Raw genomic sequence first — 21,083 nt, 5'->3', positions numbered from 1 at the left:
ACACAGGCAGCAACAGCCTTGGGAGAGGGCCCCCTGCTGTCATCGCTCATCCTCCTCTTCACTAATAGTGATTGATACCCGCTACTATTAATTATTATTAGGTCGCCGCCCTTCATCATTTTAGTCTTTCATGATTATTATTATTATTATTACTAACAATGGTAATATCTCGTGGTGGTTGTTATTCCATTATCATTGGTCACTTTCATTATTTCATTATTAGTGAGGACTGATTCCATTATTAATAATGTTTCTTTTATTTCATTATTGGTTATTTTATTTCTATGACTTGGTTATGGTAGTTCCAGGACTTGGTTATCTTATTTTCATTACAGTTTTCTCTTTATTATGATTATTATCATTTCGTGTTTTAGTTTGTTTTATTTTCATTACAGTATTGTGATCGCTGTTTTTATGATCATTATTATCATGGCATGACTTGACTATTTTATTTTCATTCCATTATTGAGATTATCATTATGATCATTTTTGACATCTATTGATGATGTGGGTATGGTTTAATTTCCCCTGAAAATGAAGATCCCATGTTCCCACTAACCGGAAAATTGACAAAGGGAAACTGACAAAATTGAAACCCCCCATTCAAATGTGAGGGGTTTATTTTCTTATTTGCAGGGAGGAGGGTGTTTCCTCATACCTAATTAAATGCCACTGAAAGGTTACATGGGGTGCAGCACAGTTGAATGAAGGGCTGAAAAAAGGTCACAGACGTTTGGAGGTCTGTACAAACCCACCTTGTAGTTAAAACACTAGAGCCTGTTCTCATTTCAGGCTGGATTTTGAGTGCAGTGGTGTAAATGCCAGTCAAGGACTCCTACCGCACTGCATGTTCCTCCCCCCCCCGGGGAAAATTTTGCTCGCTCCCTGCAACAAGAAAGCAGGCCACTGGAATTGAGAAGTGACAGATGTGGCCCCTGGGTGACTGGATAAACAAAAATGCAGATAGCAGCAGGTGATTACTGTGTTGTAAGGATCCATTTTTAAAATTCTGTGTACTAAACATCTCTTTTTTTCCCCAGCATGAGCAGTTAGATTTATGTTACCGCAGCAGCCTGTTAAAAGTAGCGCTGCAGCAGCAGTATTCAGGGAAGTAAAGGAAAATGGACATAGAGTATTCTTTGATTTGAACATTTGTTTCTCATTAGAAACGTCCGGGGGAAAAAATTAAAGTTTCTTGTGTCTCTGTAGGAAAATACTAAAAAGGCCAGATTTTCCCCTCACCCTAGTGGGCCTGAGCTTTGTGGGTGGAGAAGACTGCAAGGAACCCATCCCTTTGCTCTCAGACCAAAGGCAACCACAGTTACAGCTAGGAAACTGGTGACTGCTCCCTTGTGACACGCATTTTTAAGAATGCACCCCCTAAGGGGATCCTATGCTCCCACCCTCATGGAGGACCTTATAAACCTGGTCAAATGCTTTAATAGAAAGAAGGGAATGGTGCAGCTTGGGAGTGGAGGGGTTGGATTTTGTCCTAAACGGCATTATATACCCTAGCTTTCCCTGGGACTTTGGAGCTCAGCAACATCCTTGTTCAAATGCTGTGACCAGCTGCCACATACCCAAAGAGGCACTTAAAACTCTTCCAAACCACTTGTATCAGCTTTACTGTGACCAAATCAAGTCATAGCCTTTAGCCTGGCAAGCTGCTGCTTGGCTTTTTGTTACTAGGTATGCTGCTTCAGTTGATGACCTAATTAACATTAGGTGCTCCCTTTATGGAGAAATTCTGGTCCTCTGCCCGTGTCTTGAATAAATTTGGGAGGGAGAGCTACACAAGTGTTCAAAGGAGTTTTCCATCTCTGACATGACTTGTGACAGAGTTCAGAGCACATATTTGGCACACTGATTCTCTGGTTCTCCTTTTCAGCATCCAGAGCATCAGTAGAGGCCATAAATTCACTGCCCAGGCACCCGGCATATTCCCTTCCTTTCAGGAACTATAGATTTAGGTATTGTGGTGCCTCATCTTGGCCTTTCATAGAGAAATAGATATAACTTAGAGAGAAAAAAGGGCAGCCCAATTTTCTTTCCCTTCTCCTCTTCTTTATCACATTCAGAATAAGCCAGCGCTCCTCTTATAGGGTTCAGAATTACCTTGAATGGAGTCAGCCTGCTTTCTATGGATATGGATGAGAGTAGTTGCAAAGCAGTTATACCTGTGCTATGGGACTTCAGTCCTGCTGCACTTGCCACGTGCCACAGAAGTTGCTCTGAGTCCTTTTCTTTCTAGTGAATTGCGGGGGGAAAACCTGTTCATCTCTATAGGTATCAAGGAGGGACTGCAGGGAAGGCATCAAAGAACTGTGAGCACTGAAATAATTTAGTTTGTATTTGTGGGAAGGTTGTAAAGTGGGAGGGTTGCGGGCCAGTGAAAGCAGCCTCTGAGGTCTAAACCACATTTTCATTTTAAATAGCGCCACCAAGGTCAGGTGAGAGGGTACTTTCGTGTGGATGGGTGAACTCTGCAGGGAAGACACCTCCAGCGTGAGTCAGCTTCAGTTTGGTTACTACAGAATGTGTAGGTAGTACTTCATTAAACGAGGATGTATTTTTGGAGGGCACCTCCTGAAGATGCTAATTATTGTACTGTTTTGTAATGTGTTCTCTGTGTTACACAGCATAGCTGTTAATCCATCAGCGTGACTGCATAGGAAGTGGGTGTAACAGGAACAGCCTTGGAATGAGTAAACAACAATGCTAATCTTTTAGTGGGTTAGGAGGTAACTTAAGTCTCAGTGAGGTTGCCATGCGTTAAAGAAAAAAAAGGAAAACCATGGGAATTGAGAGATAACCAGGACGAAAATAGGAATTTATGATGTTCTATGGTTTTTCTTGAAGTGTCTGAGGTAAATGCCCAGGTATGCATTTAGCTTGCAAAATGAACACTAGCTTGGTTTGCAAGAGCACAATTTACTAATAACATTTTTAGGGACCTGCTGACGTCGTCTTTCGGATGTGTTGTTGATCTGGAGATATTTTCCTTTCAAAAAACAAGGGGATACTTAGAAATTGCATGGTGGGAGGGAACCTATGTGACTGCACATTTAAGCCAAAAACCTGGAAAAACTTTGTTTGATTGATTCTCCTAACTTCTACTTTCTTGAACTCATTCACTGACAGAGTCTCTAGCTATCTGATCATTTTTCGATAGGTACATGCTACCTATTTACTAATGGTTGTACAAAAACAACAAGCAAACAAATCCAATAAAATGCTCATCTGTCTTGGAAATATTGGAAATCTCATTTTAAAGATTTATATGACTATGTATGCATACCCAACAATAGAATTAGGGGTGTGAATCCAACTTTAATGTATGTGTTGCTTGATCTATGGATGCACTCAATGTTGAATTAATGTTGTTTACTTGCCTTTAGTTGGAGGAAAAATATTCACTAAGACGATTACACTGCTTAGATGACCATCAAAGGCATGCTTGTTTCAGAACAAGTTAGATAAGAAATTAGAGTGTTTATAGTTAGTTTTATTCTTTGGGGGATCAGTCTGGGCAGTCTATGCAAACTTTTCTGTGAGTATATGCCTTTGCAAATAGGGACTGACCTTCTTCAGAGATAGGATTGTTAAACTGAGCTCATTCAGAGTGAATGCGGCTCACTCCTTCAGGTGTCCCAGAAGCTGACCAGATCTACTTTAATGGCAGTAAAAGTATTTTTTAAAAGTCGCATGCAAAGAATAAAAAAAAAAATAGGGGGTGGGGGAAAGGGGAGCTATTTGCTTTTGGGGGGGTTTTAAACACTTAAAAAGCAAGGGTAATTGGGGGTTTTCTTTACCTTAGAAGTACTGGGGAATGTCAAATCAAGTCTATACTACTGTTGCTGGGAGACCTCTCTTTTTTTCATTTTTGGGGGGTTTTTTTGGATCGCCGAGTATTCTGACCTCTCACACCTTAATGAATGGCTTGAAATATTGAATTTGTACCTACATTTTTCCCTCCAAAATGTTAAGTAGACATAAAAAGGTAACAAATGTAAACAAAAACCCGAAGTTTTAAATTATATACCTAAAGTTTATGAATATGGTTCAATATGGTGCCACTTTTGTTTTACATTTTTAAGAGCCATCTGGGAAGTTGCTTACAAAAAAAATTCTACATTAAATATTGCTGAGGTTGTGAATACAAGCACTCAGAAGTCAGGAAGTATCTATGTTAAAAGTTACCTGCACAGGAAGATTAGCCAAAATACTTGAAGGGTCACAAAGCACTGAGATAAAATGGAAAAATTGACGAACCTGGAAGAATTAGTTTTTGTTGATGGGATTTGCCTCCTGTCCTACAACAGAACACACAAGGAAATCTGAACAGACTGAGCACAAATGCAGAATGCATGGGAGCAATAATCGGTGCAAAGAAAATGCAAACAATAAGGATTAGTGTAGACCCACCAGAACCAATCATTTGTAAACAACACCCAATAAAATCTGCATACCTGGTGTATCCCAAAGCAGTACAATTGGAGAAGGCGATGATGTTTAGAAACATTTGCCAAAGGCAAGAGCAGTATTTATGAAACTGAAGACCATTGAGAGATCAAAGAAACATTAGTCTTGGAATGAAAAATGACTTAACGGTAATGGAAAATCAGTTATATGGTCATGAAAGCTGGGGGGTGAGTACAAGTTTGGAAGAAGAAGGAACTTTTCTTGTGTGGATGGGATAAAAGAAGCTTGCAAGTTTTCTGGCCAAAACTGTTATTACCAGGACAGCCAGGAGAGAAGACAAAACAAGCACACATCATCATGGAAATAAAAGAAAGAGGATGGAAGTGGATTGACCATATGCTAGGAATGGGCAATGAAAAACTACCTATAACAAACAATACTGGGGACACCAACTGGAGGACAAACAGACGCACAAGACAACCGGAAGACTGAAGGAATTTGGAACAAAGTGGTCAATCCTAGAAAGAAGAGCAGTTGACCATTGGGTAGAAATGCTTCCTCGTAGGCTCTATCTGCTATACGCCCTGAAGAATGCGAAACAAGCAAAATCGTGGAATATTAATTCCCATCTCTTGTGCACATGTGTTTAAAATAATGTGCTATTTCTCACATTCAGTGCATGGAATGAAAAAGCTGTTGACTGAGACACCAAATTGTATTCCTCCTCTGCCTCAGACTTTGTGTTTTGTATTGTTTAACACTATCATAATGGGCATGCAGAAAGGGCCAGATTCAAGTTTCATGGGTCATCTTAATTCTGGCATTTCTTAACTTTTCATTATTTGACTCTTCCTCTTATTTGACTTTGCCTCATAATGTTCTCTTAAGGCAGTTTTTGGGGTTTCCATATGCAGTATGTTTAGTTAGTGTTCAGGATGCTCAGTAAGACTCTTCCTGCTTCTCCCACACCCAACAAAGAGGATCAAAGGAGTCTTTTAATCATCACTGCCCTCTCTAGATGAAGGAAAATGTCAAACCAGCAGAGCTCACTCTCCTGTTGATCCTTCTAGGGAGGAACTTGGACACCTGTAAGGATGTGAGTAATACTGGTTTAAATTTGTAATAGGAAGTCAGGATGGAGGGGGAAGAGAAGTGGTGTAAGAGACTAATAGTTTACTAATGTAAACATAAGTTCTTCAGTGAAGGAGAGGCAGATAGTATTTGCCCTAAAGCTACTTAGTCCATTTCCTTTACTTAAGTGTAGTTCCTTGCTTAGTGTTGGAGGGAAGTGATCTGCCAATTAGTATCTACTGCACATTCACCTCTAAAAAAAGGGCTGAGCAAAATAAAGCCTGCAGGTTGGGTCTGGCCTGCTAAGGGATCTTATCCAGCCTGTGGCAGGTCCCTTACCCCTACCCAGCCCAGGCATGGGGGGAAGCCCCAGTCATGGTGTGTGTAGGCAGTCCTGCTGCTCCAGAGCGTGCAGCAGGGCAGAGGTGGGACAGCATCTGGACTCTACTTCCCAGCAGTCCCTACAGCAGAAGCTCCTGTCTGGCCTGGGCCTCAGCCCTGCGCTGTCACCACCCAGCTGTCCTGGCTCCTGACAGCCTGTCTCACTCCCGGATGCCATTTCCTGCCCATCCATGGCCCCATCCAACCTGGCCAGCCAAATGTACCCTGCCCGCACAGGTCCCAGCTGGTTTCCATGGAGACCCCGTGCACCTGCTCCCTCTGGTGCTCCTGGTGATGGTTGTGCAGTGGACAGACGGGGCTGGAGCAGCACACCCCACCACCCACCCACCCTGCCATGCCAGGCCAGGTTAGCATCCCCCCTCCAGGCCACAACAGTTCACCTAAATTCCTAAAGTGCCCCTCCAGCTAAAATAATTGCCCACCCTTGATCTAGAGGCAGTTGCCTATTAACACTGGTGATGTACAGATGCTGTAGTGCTAAGGCAGGGGCAGGCAAAATATGGCCCGCAAGCTGGATCTAGTCCACCAGGAACTTTTATCCAGCCCGCAGCACCCACCAATGAATTGTACCCCACCCAGTCCTTCTGCTCATGAGGGTGGGAGTGAGGCAGTCACGGATACAAACTCCCCAACATACTCTGTTGTGCCTTGCTCCTACCCTCATGGGCAAAAGAGCCCGGCCTGGCCAGCACACAGCTTCCCTGGTGTCCTGCTTGCTCCAGCCAGTGGGTTGGGAAGCACTGGGGATAGGGGCAGATCTGCAGCTGGGCAGGAGTGTGGAGCATAGAGCCTGGGCTAGTGGCAGTATGGAGCCCTCGCCTAGTGGGGCAGGGGCAGTGTGGAGCTTGGGTGGGCCCACCTCACACTCCCCGCCACCCCTCTTCCCATGGCATGTGGTGCTAGCAAGCAGTGAAAGCAGCAGCAGCAGTAGGTAGGGCCACTCGGGGTGCTTGTGCCCAGTGCAAGCACTGGTACCCAGTGGTGCATGGCTCTGGCCAGTGCTGCACATTGTGGTGAGGGGCACAGCCCCCACCAGGCCATCTCTATCACCAGCACTCCCCACCGTGCATGCACAGCCTCTGCACTCATGTGGCATGGAAGAAAAGCCCCACCCTGGGGCTGGCTATCTTCCCTGTCCCTGACCTGCACAGCAAGGGGTGGGGAAGGCAGCCAGCTCCAGCGTGTGGGGCTTCCCTCCTGTGCCGCACAAGTGTGGGGGCTGTGTGTGCATGGCAGGGAGCGCTGGCAATAGCGATGACCCGGCAGGGACTGCACCCCTCACCATGATGTGCAGCGCTTGTTGAAGCCATGTGCCCCAAGGCACCAGTGCCTGGCATGAGCACCCTGAGCACCTCTGCCTGCTGCTGTGCCATGGAGGGGAGGTCCCCACACCTCTCCCACCCTCCCTCACACCCCACCAATGCCAACATACCCACTCCCTGCCCCACAATGCACCACATGTACACAACCCCCCAACGTACCTTATGCCCCCCCACACCTTCCCACATCCTTATACCACACCATACCATACATACACACACACATGCATCCCCCCCACACACCCTTAACTACCATGTTTATCCTAATGCAAGGCAACTTTGGATTTAAGATGGCCTCCCCCCTCAAATAATGAGACTGTATACAGAGAAAATTATAAAATGCTTATAACTTTCTCTGTGTAGAAGCTAATTAATGGAGGGTCATCTTGAGTTCCCTCCCCACCCCACCATTGTGGCATGGAAAGCAGTGGTGGAGTGATGGGGGGGAGCGGGCAGCCAGAGCCCTTGCCTCACTTTTCCTTGTCCCTCCCATGCCTGCTCCTGCTCTCCCTGCTGCTTGCCCCCCCCAGCCACTTGCCCCTGCACCACTTAGCTTCTGCAGGACAGTCAGTGGTGGCAGCAGCTCTGGCCCTGGTCCAGCTTGGCCAGGCAAAAGCAGCAGTGGCAGCTCTGAGTTGGGGTCAGAGCCAGAGCAGAAGCAAAAGGTGAATGGTTGGGGGGGAGAGGGGAGTGTCAGGTGGGAGGGGGAGCAGGTGTGCGGTATCCACCACCTTCCCCCTGAGTCGCACACCACATAGTCTTCTTCATGTATCCCCTTCCCCACTGCATAGTCTTCCTTGTGCTTCTGTAATGCACCCTTTCCTCCACAGCACAAGCCACCCTGGCCCAGGGCAGGTGGCAGCTTGGCTTGGGGTTTGCCCTGAACCAGGCAGTTGCTGCCTGCCCCAGCCAGGCTTGCACCCTCATGTTGGTTAGGGATGAAAGAACTTGTCTTGGATTCAAGTAGCTATGGTAACTTCCACTGACACATCCAGAAAACCTATGGAAGCCTTATAAATATTTTTTTCTCACCAAGAAAGAGACTTCACACACAGTACCAAGAAGTCTTTGATTACCAGGGATCCTGATTTCCCCGGACAAATTGCAAATTCTCTGGTAAAAATATTGTAAATTTTCTGATAAAAGCCGCAGAATCTGCGATTTAAAATGAAACACCACTACTGTATATATGTGTGTATGTATGTATGTATGTATCAATTGAACACAATGTTTTATTGAGATATTTACAATTTTAAAGCAATTTGGAAGCCTACCAGTGTCTCAATCACTATAGTAAAATAAATTCTAAGTACCTATAATTTTTGGTATTTGGTTTTTGAGTTTTTTTATCATGGAAAATCAGAGCTCCCCCTGCCCCCTTAGCTCCCCAGGAAGCAGGTCCACGCCCCTGAGTCCCCACCCACAGCCCCCTGCCTCTCTGTAGCCCTGCCAGAAGGGGCCCCCAGCTGCCAGGGCTATAGGGCAGGAACTCAGGTCTGCAGCCCCCTGCCCTCTGCAGCAGTGCCTGAGCCCCAGCCGCTCTATGTGGGAGGCTGTTGCAGCCGAAGTGGGGAGCCCAGGTCCCCTTGCCCAGCAGGTTGCATGGCCGGAGGAGAGCCTGAAGCGGGGTGTGTGCAGGTTGCCTGCTGCGGGCTGGAGGTGGGGCGCAGCTAGCTGCTGCCCATGCGCACTTCTGGGGGGGGGTGTAGGGGGAGCATGTACCTCCCAGCTCTGTGCACAGAGCAGGGGTGGGTGCAGGCTGCCTGCTGCAGGCTCAGGCTCCCCACCCTGCTGCCTTCTCCTGGGGCCTCTGTGGCCCAGTGGGTGGGACCCGGCACAACAGGGCAGAGAGGGGTCAGGTAGGGAAGCGTGTTGCTGCCACTGCAAGCTCCACACTGCCCTGGCAATGCCCCCTGCCCACCTCAGAGAAGCAAGGGGCACAACCCCACACTGCCACTCCCAGTGCTCTGGGGTGGGCAGGGGATGCATCACCAGGGCACCTCAGCAGCAGCAACAATCTTCCCCACCTGGCCCCAGCTTGCCCAGCTGCGTCGGGTCCTGCCCACCAGGCAGCAGAGGCCCTGAGGGAGGTCAGGAAGGTAGGGAACCTGAGCCTGCAGTGGGCAGCCCACCCTGCCCCTGCCCCTGCCCTGCACAGAGATCTGGAGGGCACGGGCCCGCCTGCCCCTCTGGGTGTGTGTGTGGCAGCAGGGAGCGAGCCCCACCTGGATGAGCTGCTCGTTCCCCGCCAGGGCCCTGCAGCAGTGCGTTGTGGCTTCACGCCCCACGCACTGCCCGGGTGGGCAACAGCCCCAGCCCTGCTCTGCCCAACTCCCTTCATCCCTCCCTCACCATTTGGGGCCTCAGTTCTCACCCCCGCCACCAGACTTATCTGTGGAAGCTGCTTTCCAGGCTCCTGATGGCCATGTGCATCTACATGCATATGGTGCCCCCTTCCTGACTGCTCTCTTCCCTCCAGCCCAGGGCTCGGCAATTAATTTGACTGAAGGACCGCTTACCGAGTTTTGGGGAGCTGCCAAGTGCTGCATGGGTAGCCCCACCCCTTGAGAGTCACCCCTCCCTCTGGTCACTATACTGGGACCAGAAGTCCTGCTCTCTAACCCCTGACATTTGCCACTGGCCCACCTCTATCACGAGGTGCTGCACAGTCCCCCTGCATCTCCTGCACTTGTATGGCACCAGGGAAGCCTTGTGCTGGAGCCAACTGCCTTTCCCAACGGTCTACACAGGTCTTGCGACTCCATGGGGAAGCAAGGGCTGCAGCTCCCCTCCATTTCCAACAGAGTCCCAGGACCTGTGTGGCAGGTAGTGGGAAAGGCAGCTGGCTCTAGCACAGGACTGGATAGAGGCAGGCTGGGCAGGCTGCGCTCCTTGCTCCCAGGCACAGCCTACCTGGCCTGCTTCTATGTGGGAGAGTGTGGGGGGTCCTTACACCCAGGCCTGGCCCAGCTGAGCTTCACACTCCCGCTGCCCCCTTGGGTGTGGGCTCCATGCCACCACCAGCCCCACGCTCCCTGCCCCACCCAGGGAGTGTTTGGGGTGGGGGGAACTGGCTGGCAGGTCAGATCTGGCCTGCAGCCGTATTTTGCCCACCCCTGCTGCAGCCCCTTGCAGGCTGGCACTCTGCCAACCTGCAGAAAGCTCTTTACAAAAGAGCAAAATCCATGTGTTTCTCTGTTAAAATTAAAAGTCTGCATGTTTCTCTGGTAAAAGGGAAAATCTGAGGTGTTTTTCCATTTTTCTGTGGGAAGTGGAAAATCCAGACCCCCATTGATTACAAAGGAATAGTGTACAGAGTACGCATCTTGTAAAAAAATGTTTCAATGAGTATCGTTCTTGATTCTGACCTTTTTAATTGTATTCACCAAAGAATTAAATGCATCAGGCGCAGAAGCCAGCTCCATTCTTCTCTTCATGTAAACGCACATTATTATGCATTCGCATTACATACGTGAACTCTGCTCTGAACCTTGATGTTACTTCTGTTAACATCTTTTCTAAGTCGTTTTCATACATGTTTAAATATTTACTACAAACCCATAAACTTGCTGTTACATCTAGCTAACTGCTATAACTAAATATGGTTTGATTTAGCCTCTCAATTGGCTTTCATTCCACTTATTTTCAGGCTTGGACAGACTGGTGTTAGAACACAGGCAAAGATTAGACAGATATATACCCCCCCACTTGCAGAACACGCATTCCAAGTAGACCATAACCATTCTGTTTTCGATTTGGCATACCGGGCATTAAGTAACAGTAGCTTACTCAGGCTGTGTATTGCCACTTCTTCTAATGATTAATTCCCTTGGGGAAGTAGTTTTTGGTATCACATTCCCATCTTTATTTTCAAGTACGGTTGATGTACTGTTGTTTGGGGAATATAGTGTTGTTGAATTTTGCTTTAAATTTTCCTCCTGGGGAAAAAGAGGTCTGTACTTTTCTTGCAGTTACTACTAGGGATAGTTAGTGCTAGGGATGTCTCCCATTTCTGTTTCAGGCTCTATCTGCTGGAGTACAAATCTTAACTTTACTCAGCCTATGTGATGGCATTGGACCAACAATGATGATGTGGTTTTAAATACTAATACAAGTCTGGTTTGGCTTTTTGAGAGATCTGTGCGAGTACAAGTTCAGTTAGTCCCCCCAGAGATAAAAACAAGATGTCTGTGAAGACAAAAGCTGACTGTGCCAGAGTGGAATTGAAGGATGTGGAAAATCCAGTCAGATTTTGCCTTGAGTTTGAAAGCATAACAGTGTCACGTCATAGATGTGGTATGAAAAAAAAATGCAGAGTATTCCTCCAAAATAACACTTTTCCCAAGTTTTGGCCTTTCCTACCTTTAAAAAAAAAAAGCCTAACTCATCTCCTGTAAAGCATGACTTCTGGTCAGAAAGAAGGGAGATAGATGTGTGTCTCATTCTCATCTGTGTGCATCCACAGAATGCCAGGATGTTGGCCAGCCCTCCTCCAAAACATGGAAGCAGTAGACCTCTTCAGCTAAACAGTTGTAAAAATGTTTATACAGAGCAAAACAATGCATTTTCCTGTGGCTGACTTCTCTGAAAAAGACGCATCATTTCTTCTGAATGTCTCTTTCACTGCTGCCTTCACTTCCCTTGTCTCTGCCCCTAGTCAGACAGCCTCTGATCAATTTTGATCAACTAGAGAGAGTCTCTGGAGTTGGCAAGATAAGTCTGCATAACAACAAATGTAGCATCCTACCTTTAGACAGGACAGATCAAATGCCCAAACACAAAATGAGGAATAACTGGCTAGGCAGCAGTGCTGCAGAACAAGACCTGAAGGGTGAGTGGATTGGAAACTAAATGAGTCAGCAATGTGGTGCTATTGCCAAAAAAGGCGAATCTTATTCTGGGGTATATTAATAGGAGTGTTGTATACAAGATATGGGAGATTGTTATCCCACTTTACTCTGCCAGGGAGGCCTCAGATGCAGTACCATTTCCAGTTTTGTGCACCATGCTTTTAAGGAAGATGCAGACAAGCTGGAGACAGTCCAAAGAGCAAGAAAAAGAGGTTTAGAAAATATGACTTATGAGGAAAGGGTGAAGGAGCTGGGGGGGTTAGTCTGGAAAAAGAATGATGGTGGGGAAATAGGGGCAATTATGTGGGGGACAGATACAACATGAAGGTTCCTATAAAAAAAACAATGATTAGTTGGATAAACATCTGTTGGTGTGGTCTATGTGTAATTGTCCTGCCTCAATGGAGGCAGGACTGTGGGGGGTAAACCTTTTTGGTAGGCATGCTACAAATTAGGCCTGCACTCTACCTGGGCATGTCCAAACAAGTGCACATCTGGTTTGTGGCACTGCAGACTGCATGCTCTGCAACATGCACATGTTCACTGCACTTTTAATTGGCAGCACAGTTGGGTTTTTTGACACTAGATCCCAGCATCAAAAAAACCTGTCAGAAAAAAACAGCAGTGCATGTGGCAGCAGCATGTGCCACCTGAAACGAGCCTAGCTGGCCAGAGTCACACTGGCTGCTGGCCAGGCTCTGTGTGCCCAGATCGCCACTGCAGCAGTTCCAGGAGACCCCCAGAACCCCAGGTAAGGTGCTGGCCCCAACCTCCTCTACCCCACCTGGAGCAACTTGCCATGTGCCAGAGCACGCATGCAGGGGCATTCTCTGAGGACAGCTACTAGTGACTCAAACACGTGCCACTTCTATTTGTCACTGGGGAAATGCACATTTCTGCTCATGGGGATGTGTCCCCCTGACTGCCACCCCAGTCCTGCCTCAGACTTGGAGCAGTCTGCTGTTCTGATTCCTGCCCTATCTGCTGCGTGTCACATGGGCTGCCTATGCCACTAGAAGCACTTGTGCTGCAGGTTGGCTGTCCTTGGAGTGAGTGATCTTTTAAGGTTACTTCTAGTTCTGTATTTGTACAGCCCCTTGCAGACATTATTTAACCTTCACATGTCCTTCCATGCCATGTATACATGGTAGGGCACGGGATTGTTGGGATCGAAGATCAAATCCCAATTGTACAAGTGCCAATGCAGGGAGCCAGGATCAGGGACAGGTCCCTTACCTTAGTTCCCATGGCACGTGCGGAGCCTGGAATCACGATCTCAGGCTCCACACGCACTGGCAGCTCTAAACCTACACAGGGCTACCTGGGGCATGGGTCTGCAAGTGCCAGGTGGGAGGGAACCCAGGGACTTCCCCTGCATCTTTGAGCTCTCACACATGGGTGTGTAAAAGCCCTAGGAACCAGGATGGGGATAGCCTCTTCATAGAGGCTGTTCCCTGCTTTCAGTTCCCAGCATCCTGGGATTTTAAATCGCATGTGCTACTCAGCTGGGTTGCAGATTCAGTGATTTTGAAAGCCTGGGTTCAGGGACCTAAGATCAGAGAGCCCCTGGGGTTCCCATATCCTGGGTTTTTTAAAGACCTGGGACTGTCTTGTGTTGTTCCAGGCATTCATTTGAGAGTCGGATCCACATGGGGCAGCCTTGGGTTTAACAGGCATATTTAAGGCATGATAGAAACTAGTTATATGTGGAAATTTTTGTAGCTGGTTTACCCTGTTCATGTGCTATAAATTGGCGTGAAGGTGTAGAATATTACAATTTGTCACAGCATGTTAATTGTGCCATTTTTGTAATGTCTCCCAGGACGCTGTGATTCAACCAGCATGAAACGTTTTGCCCTGAATGACAAAGTTTGGCAAATTCACATAAGGAACTGATGAAAGGATCCTGTAACAAAATGGGCAACCAGAAATGTAGGGAACTGTACCTGTGGCATTTCACACCATTTCCTAGTGTATACGTTATTTTGCATGGGTATGTAACACAAAGGAAGCAGTATTTACCATACTCTGTGTGGGGGTTGGGGCTGTCAATGTGTATTAAAGGCATTTGTCTGAAACATCTGAGAAGACTTGGCTGAATGTGTTTTATTATTAAGTGTGTTGGTAGTTGAGAGTTTTAGGTTTTCAGAGTTTGTGAATCTTGAGTTAATCCTAACAATGTAATGAGCTTCCAGAGCATCTCATGCTTGAAGTATGATTGCTACGATTACAAAATTATATGGGAGTACAAGCATCAAAGTAAACAGTGGCTGAGTGCTGTTTTTAAGAAAAGCATCTCGCATCATTTTGAAGTCCAATTTAAATACTTAATCTCAACTAAAATGTTAAAACATTATTAAAAAGAAAGCTGTATGCTATCATTAGCCTTTCACTTGTAGTCTCATGACTTCAGAAAGGCTGTCCATTTGGCAAGCTTATTTCAGTTCCTTTCAGTTAAAACATCACAAGGGCATTAGCTGCATAAGATAAGTGATTAAATTAATGCTGCTATTAAGCCCATTGATGGCATCTGTGATTCTCAGACTTGTAAAGCCTTTTGTTTTTCTCCTTGAGATTTTTAACTTGATTGGAGATGAGAAAAAGAATTTCAGAACTGAAGCTGAGCACTTAAATCTGCTAGATCCCTGACTTGAGGCACCCAAATTGAAAATATTGCTGTTCTAGTTTTTTATATTAAGTGAGCTGAGCAGCCTTAAAAAATATGCATTGTTTTTTTTCTGCATACTAGCCAAGGAGTACAAACTTCTCATTTTAAAGTTTGCAAACATCAAACTTTTTATGGCAGCTTGACAGGAAAGTGAATTACTGGCTTGAGTCAATACTCCATGCAAGATTTCAAGCAAAGTCAGAAACATAATGTGAAATACTATAGTTTTTTCTAAAATGCTACTGTTTGGATGTAATTTTTCTCTGGTAAAATTAAATAGAGATACTTTTTCAGTCTCTGTAAAAGTCTTTCTGATAGTTAAAAAAAAGTATGTGAGGCTTATCCTCAGTGCAAGCTGGTAGGATATGAATCAACTCCTGATTTTACAAGGCATTCCAAGTTGCTGTCCCTGGGTTACCTCTGTGATTTAAACTAGAGCATATATATTCAGAAAAACATCCAGTACTGGAATGTTTAAACCAAAGGATTTAAACACCACAACCATTTGTAAGTTGATCCAATGCCTGATTACCATCTCTTAAAAATGAATACCTTATTTCTGGTCTGAATGTAACTAGCTTCAGTTTCCAGCAATTGAATCTTGTTATAACTGCATCTTGAAGAGCCCTCTATCGTTTAATTTATTTTCTTAGTACCGCATACTGTGATCAAATTGTGCCATATCCTTCTTTTAATGAATTAAGTTGCTCAAACATGCCACCATTGGGCGTGTTTTTCAATTATTTAATCATTTTCATGGCTCTTCTCTGAGTCCTCTCCAGTTAAAGGTGGACACACTATTCCAGTAATGGCCACACCAATGTCAGATATAGAAGTAATGTAACTTTCCCAGTCCTACTCATTATTTTGTTGTATTATACAAGCAAAGATCACATAAGTCCTTTTGGCCATGGTGTCACATTGGGAACTCATGGTCAGCTCCTGATTCACCTTAAACCCAAGCTCCTTTCAGAGTAATTCTTTATCATAATAGAATTCTGTCAGGAGATCCTGTGTGCTTTGTTCCTGAATGCATGGTCTTTCTTTTACCAGTATTAATGGTCACACCCAGAGAGTGGTGATGGACAAGTCATTTTCAACCTGGAGAGATCTGGGCAGTGGAGTCCCCCAGGGCTTGGTCCTCAGGCCTGTGCTAGTCAATATCTTTATCAATGACTTGGAGGTGGGTGTGGAAAGCACGCTGTCCAAATTTGCTGATGACACAAAGATGTGAGGAGAAGTGGGTACACTGGAGGGGAAGGACAGAATCCAACTAGATCTAGACAGGTTACAGAGGTGGGCGGATGAAAATGGGATGGAATTCAAAGCAGACAAATGCAGGGTGCTCCATCTAGGGAGAAGGAACCAGCAACACGCCTATGGGCTGGGGAACACCCTTCTCAACAACAGAGTGACTGAAAGGGATCTTGGAGTCATTGACTCCAGGATGGACATAAGCTGCCAATGCAAGGAAGCAGTCAGTAAGGCTTACTGCACCATGTTGTGAATCTACAGATGCATCACAAGTAGGTCCAAGGAGGTGATCCTTCCCCTCTATGTGGCACTGGTCAGGCTGCAGTTGGAGTACTGCATCCAGTTCTGGGCACTGCACTTCAAGAGGAATGTGGCTAATCTTGGGTCCAGAGGAAGGCCACTTGCATGGTGAGGGGGCAGCAGGCCAGGCCCTATGAAGATAGACTAAGGGCCTGAATGTATTCAGCCTCCACAAGAGAAGACTGAGAGGGGATCTGGTGGCCATCTGTAAACTCACTAGGAGAGACCAGCAGAAAATAGGTGAGGCTGTGTTACACCGGGCACCACCTGGCATAACAAGGAATAATGGTTCCTCTCACAAATTGATTGAAAGCATGTTCAGGCTTGACACCAGGAGTTATTACGTCACAGTTAGTGATGCCAGGCTCTGGAATAGGCTCCCAAGGGAGGTGGTGCTCTTTCCTACCTTGGGGGTCTTTAAGAGGAGGTTGGATTGATATCTGGCTAGGGTATTATGATCCCAGCACTTGCTGCTGCCCAGGGCAGGGGATCAGACTTTATAATCTGTTCAGGTGCCTTCCGACCCTAGAAACTATGAAAATGCATCCTGTTTGGTTGCACCCAGCTTTACCAGTCAGTCCAGATCACTTTGTATCAGTGACCTGTTTCTTAACATTTACCACCCACCCCATCTGGACATCATGGCTTGGTAGTTTTCTAAGTTGGTGCTATAAATAGTAAAAGGCATAGGGCCATCTTATCTCAACATATGTGATGCTAGGTGCATACACATGTAGTAAGTCAACTTAAAATAAGGCAACTTCACTACGTTGACTTAAGTAAAGCCATGTTGGAGCATACACACCTACAGCTCCTTGACATGGTGGCAGCCATCTTCTGAGCTAAGTTGACTTAACTAATGCAATTCAAGATAACACACCTCAGAGGTGTATTATCTTGTGCTACATTTAAGTCACCTCTGCTCCACATATGTGTGTATGCTCTGACAAATTGACTTTAAAAAGTTAAGACAGCTTAACTGTCAAAGTTAATACCTGTTTATGCACCCATTGATGCTGAGAGTTAAAAGAAAGTCAAGGGGATGTTTGAAAGCTCAGGTTAACAATGGAGGATGAAGGAACCCTCCAGGGGCCTCAGACATCCGCTCCTTCCTTCCCTCCCGACTCTTTCCCAGACTTGTAGAAGTCACCCTATCACTCCCTGCTTTATTCTGCTTCCTGGCCTCATCTTTCTTAACTGTCAGAGGAAGATTTTCTTCTGCAACTCTTAACAGGCTGATTTTAAGTTGAAATGTTAAAATAATTTATAAATATATCAGTTACCTACAATAATACTGAAACTAGAGCTGTTGAGCAAGGTTTTCACAGGAATCCCAGCACCATCTTCCACTTGAAAAGAGGTGGAGTTTATGGGTAAGTGAGGGCATTGTCTCTCTACTTTTGGAAGCAACCATTATAATAAAGTTTATTTAACTTTTGTGTGGACTGAACCAAAGAAGAGCCACATCTAATATATCAGCATCTTAAAGGCTCACACCACTTCCTTTTGGGTCATGGTAGCATTCTCCTTTATCTGAGTGGTTCAGGGTCTGACAGTTACTCAGTAAAATAGAGGTCTTGATTATGATCCTTGTTACCCCAGCTGTATCTTGATGCAGCTCCACTGATTTAAAAAGTTACTGTACGCCCAACTGAGTTCAGAACTGGACCCAAGGATTCCAAAGGAACCACGTTGGCCTTTCAGGATAGCAAAAGAGTAGCCCCCATATGCTCACTAGTTAAACAGCTGTCACAGAATGATAAAATCTTAATGCTGTGTATATGTTTTTACATTTAACTGTATAACATAAAAAAAACTTCCGGTGAAAGCAGGGCATATGGTAGACTGCCTGTGAAAAGATACTGGATGATCTGGAAAAGGTACAGCATCTGTATTGTGAACTAAGGTGGTTTTGAAAGTAGTAAAACTTTTTTTTGTATTCCACTGAATCTTTAAATACTGAGTTTCACCAGGGAGCAAATTACTACTGCCAAGTGACTATTGCATTAGGTGCTTACAATGGAAAGTCCAGTGGTAATACTCTGACACATGGTAAAAACACTTGAGAAGGTTTTCCCTGTCTTCTCCCACCTGGGAACAGGCAATAGCCTGCAGTTTCACTATTGTTATTTATTATACTAGTATCAGTTATTGGGCTTGTTAAATCAAAGAGTAAAACAGAGAGTAGTGCGTCTTACTCAGTAGTAAGTAAGGACAATTAAAATGCACATGTTGGAAGAATCAAAATATAATGCAGATTACAGGTCTCTCTGGATTTTTGGTATTGTCAGTATTTTGGCATTTCAAATTGACCTTTCCTTTGAGCAAGAGGTTTGTGTCTTGTTTCCACAGAAATTCTTCCAGATGCCACTGATGAAATGCTGTCTTCCTGAGTCCATAGACATTTTGAAATAACTGGTTTGAGTACAGTGAGCATTCCTTGTAGTCTCACTGAGTAAATCTGTAATGAATCACCATGCAAATGTTAACTGTCTTGCTACTAATAAAAGCTTTTCTGCTAACTTCCTTTTGTTCAGAATTAGTTGATTTGTCTGAAAGGCCAGACTACATGATGTAACTCTGACATTTAAAAATGCTTCCAATGTAATTTTTTATTAAATACTTTATTTCATTTGATTTGCTCTTCAGCAAGAGAGGGCATGGAGAGGCTGTGAAAATACAAGGATTAGAACATCTGCAGAGTGGGAAGAATATGGGTCTTTAGAGTTGGGGAAAGATCTTTTTTTAAGGGAAATATATCTGTTTAATTTACAACTAGTCAGAGCTAAGAAGTATTCAGTATTCTGATGCTTGAGTGAATTTATATAAGAATTAATCTCATTTTTTATCTCCTTCTTCCCCTATCACCCCTGTCCAAAAAATGGTCAATTGTTTTTGGAAATAATTCTGCCATTTTCCAGAGCCTTCATTTTTTAACATGACTCATGAGTGAAGTTGTAATCATGAAACCTTAATTGTATTAATTCAACTTTCTAGATGAATTGATTATAATATCTTGTGCACACCCTCCCATGTAATGTTTTGTTTATCCTATAAATATATATGACCTTTTAAGAGGCATCATCTAGAAGCATGTTTATGTATGTTCCAGTAAATTTTTCCAAGTGAAAAAAGCCATAAATGTGGATTAATAACCCTTTTTTTTTCCTTATTTACCTTATGCCAGAAGGAGCTGCTGGGTTACTTTTTGACCTTCAGGTTCATATTCTGCCTTCGATTTAAAATGAAAATACAGCTTTTGCTACTCTAATTCAGGGGTAAGAGGTTATTCCTTAAGTAAAATCACGATTAGACTTGGCATAATTTATCATTGACTGTTTATCTTCAAAAAAGGCACCGGGCTAAAATAGTATGTGGTTATAGATCAATTTTAGAAATCATCCATCAGAGCAGTGTGTGGAAATTTGCATAGTGATTGCTGTATTATGCATCAAAACCTAAATGCAACACTACTGGCCTTGCAGCCAGAAGAAGTAAAAAAATTGGTTGATTGGGGTGTGCAGAAGTGAGGAGAAAAGAGTGCAAGCTGTGTGGTGTCACCTTCTTTCCCTGAGACTTTTTGGAAACACCATCACATTAGTTCTGCTGGGTCTGTCCTTTGTGGTACATTGGTTCTATTGCTCTCTACCATCCCCACCCTGGCCCTGTTGGAGCTGCTTCCTGGTGGTATCCCTGTCTGATATTAGGAATTGCTTGCTACCAGGACTACAGCAACAGCACTGAGAAGCTGACACCCTGACAAGGCGTGTGTTTCCATTCCCTGAAGTGGGAATTTGTGGGATTGGGTTCCATACTCCTTCCCAGTTGAGGAAATAGAGAATTTGTGGGATACCTGCACCCTTTCAGTGGTCATCTCTGCTGGCAGAAACAATGTGACTCTTTGTGGAAAAAGAAAAGATGCAAGCTGAGGGCTAAGGTCTGTTCCTGATTCCATCAGAGCAATACCATCAAGACTTGTAGGATGGTAGCAGTACAATAAAAAAACAGAATTTGACCCAGAATGACTGAGTCCTTGGGGTATCAAGTTTTGTTTGGTTTCCCCTGCCTGCACTAGGATATTCCAGAGTACAGGGATTGCCAGTTTCCTTCTTTTTTTTCTCTTGTGTATAATTTTTGCTGCCCAAAAAGTTTTGTTAATGCAGAGTTAAGACTTGCCTGTCACCTTCCCTAGATGTCAAGTGCAGTTCTGAAAACCAGGGAACAGAGTTAACATACCAGCCCTGCCTGACGGCTTCAGCCCTGCCACTGGTGCTGGCAGGAGTCGCTAGGGATAGGCTGTAAGTAGGTTTTGGCTAGGGCATTCCTGTAACTGCCTGCCTCTGAACGGGGCCGTGCGCTTCGGCCACCGGGACAAAAGGTGCCGACGGTGCAGCTATGCGGCAGAGACCCTCCCCCACGTGCTGTGCAGCTGCAGGCCACACGCCAAAGCCTGGCAGCTGCGCCACAACGCTGTCCAGGACCGCCTGGTGCGGGCCATCCCGGCCGGGGCGGGGGAGATCTCCATGAACCGCACCGTCCCGAGCTGCGAGAGCCAGCTGCGCCCCGACATCATCATCACGGACCACGAGGCCAAGAAGATCGTGATGGTGGACGTCACCATCCCCTTCGAGAACCGGCGCCAAGCCTTCACCGAGGCCCAGGCTCACAAGCAGGAGAAGTACGCCCCGCTGGCCAACACCCTGAGGAGCCGCGGCTACGACATGATGGTGGACGCACTCATCGTGGGGATGCTCGGAGCCTGGGACCCCAGCAACGAGAGCGTCCTCGGTGCCTGCC

Source organism: Crocodylus porosus, unplaced genomic scaffold (assembly GCF_001723895.1).
Source record: "Crocodylus porosus isolate Cpor-Errol unplaced genomic scaffold, CroPor_comp1, whole genome shotgun sequence".
NCBI classification, from domain to species: domain Eukaryota; kingdom Metazoa; phylum Chordata; order Crocodylia; family Crocodylidae; genus Crocodylus; species Crocodylus porosus.
The sequence above is the reverse complement of the archived record's forward strand: the minus strand, read 5'-3'. Positions refer to the sequence as shown.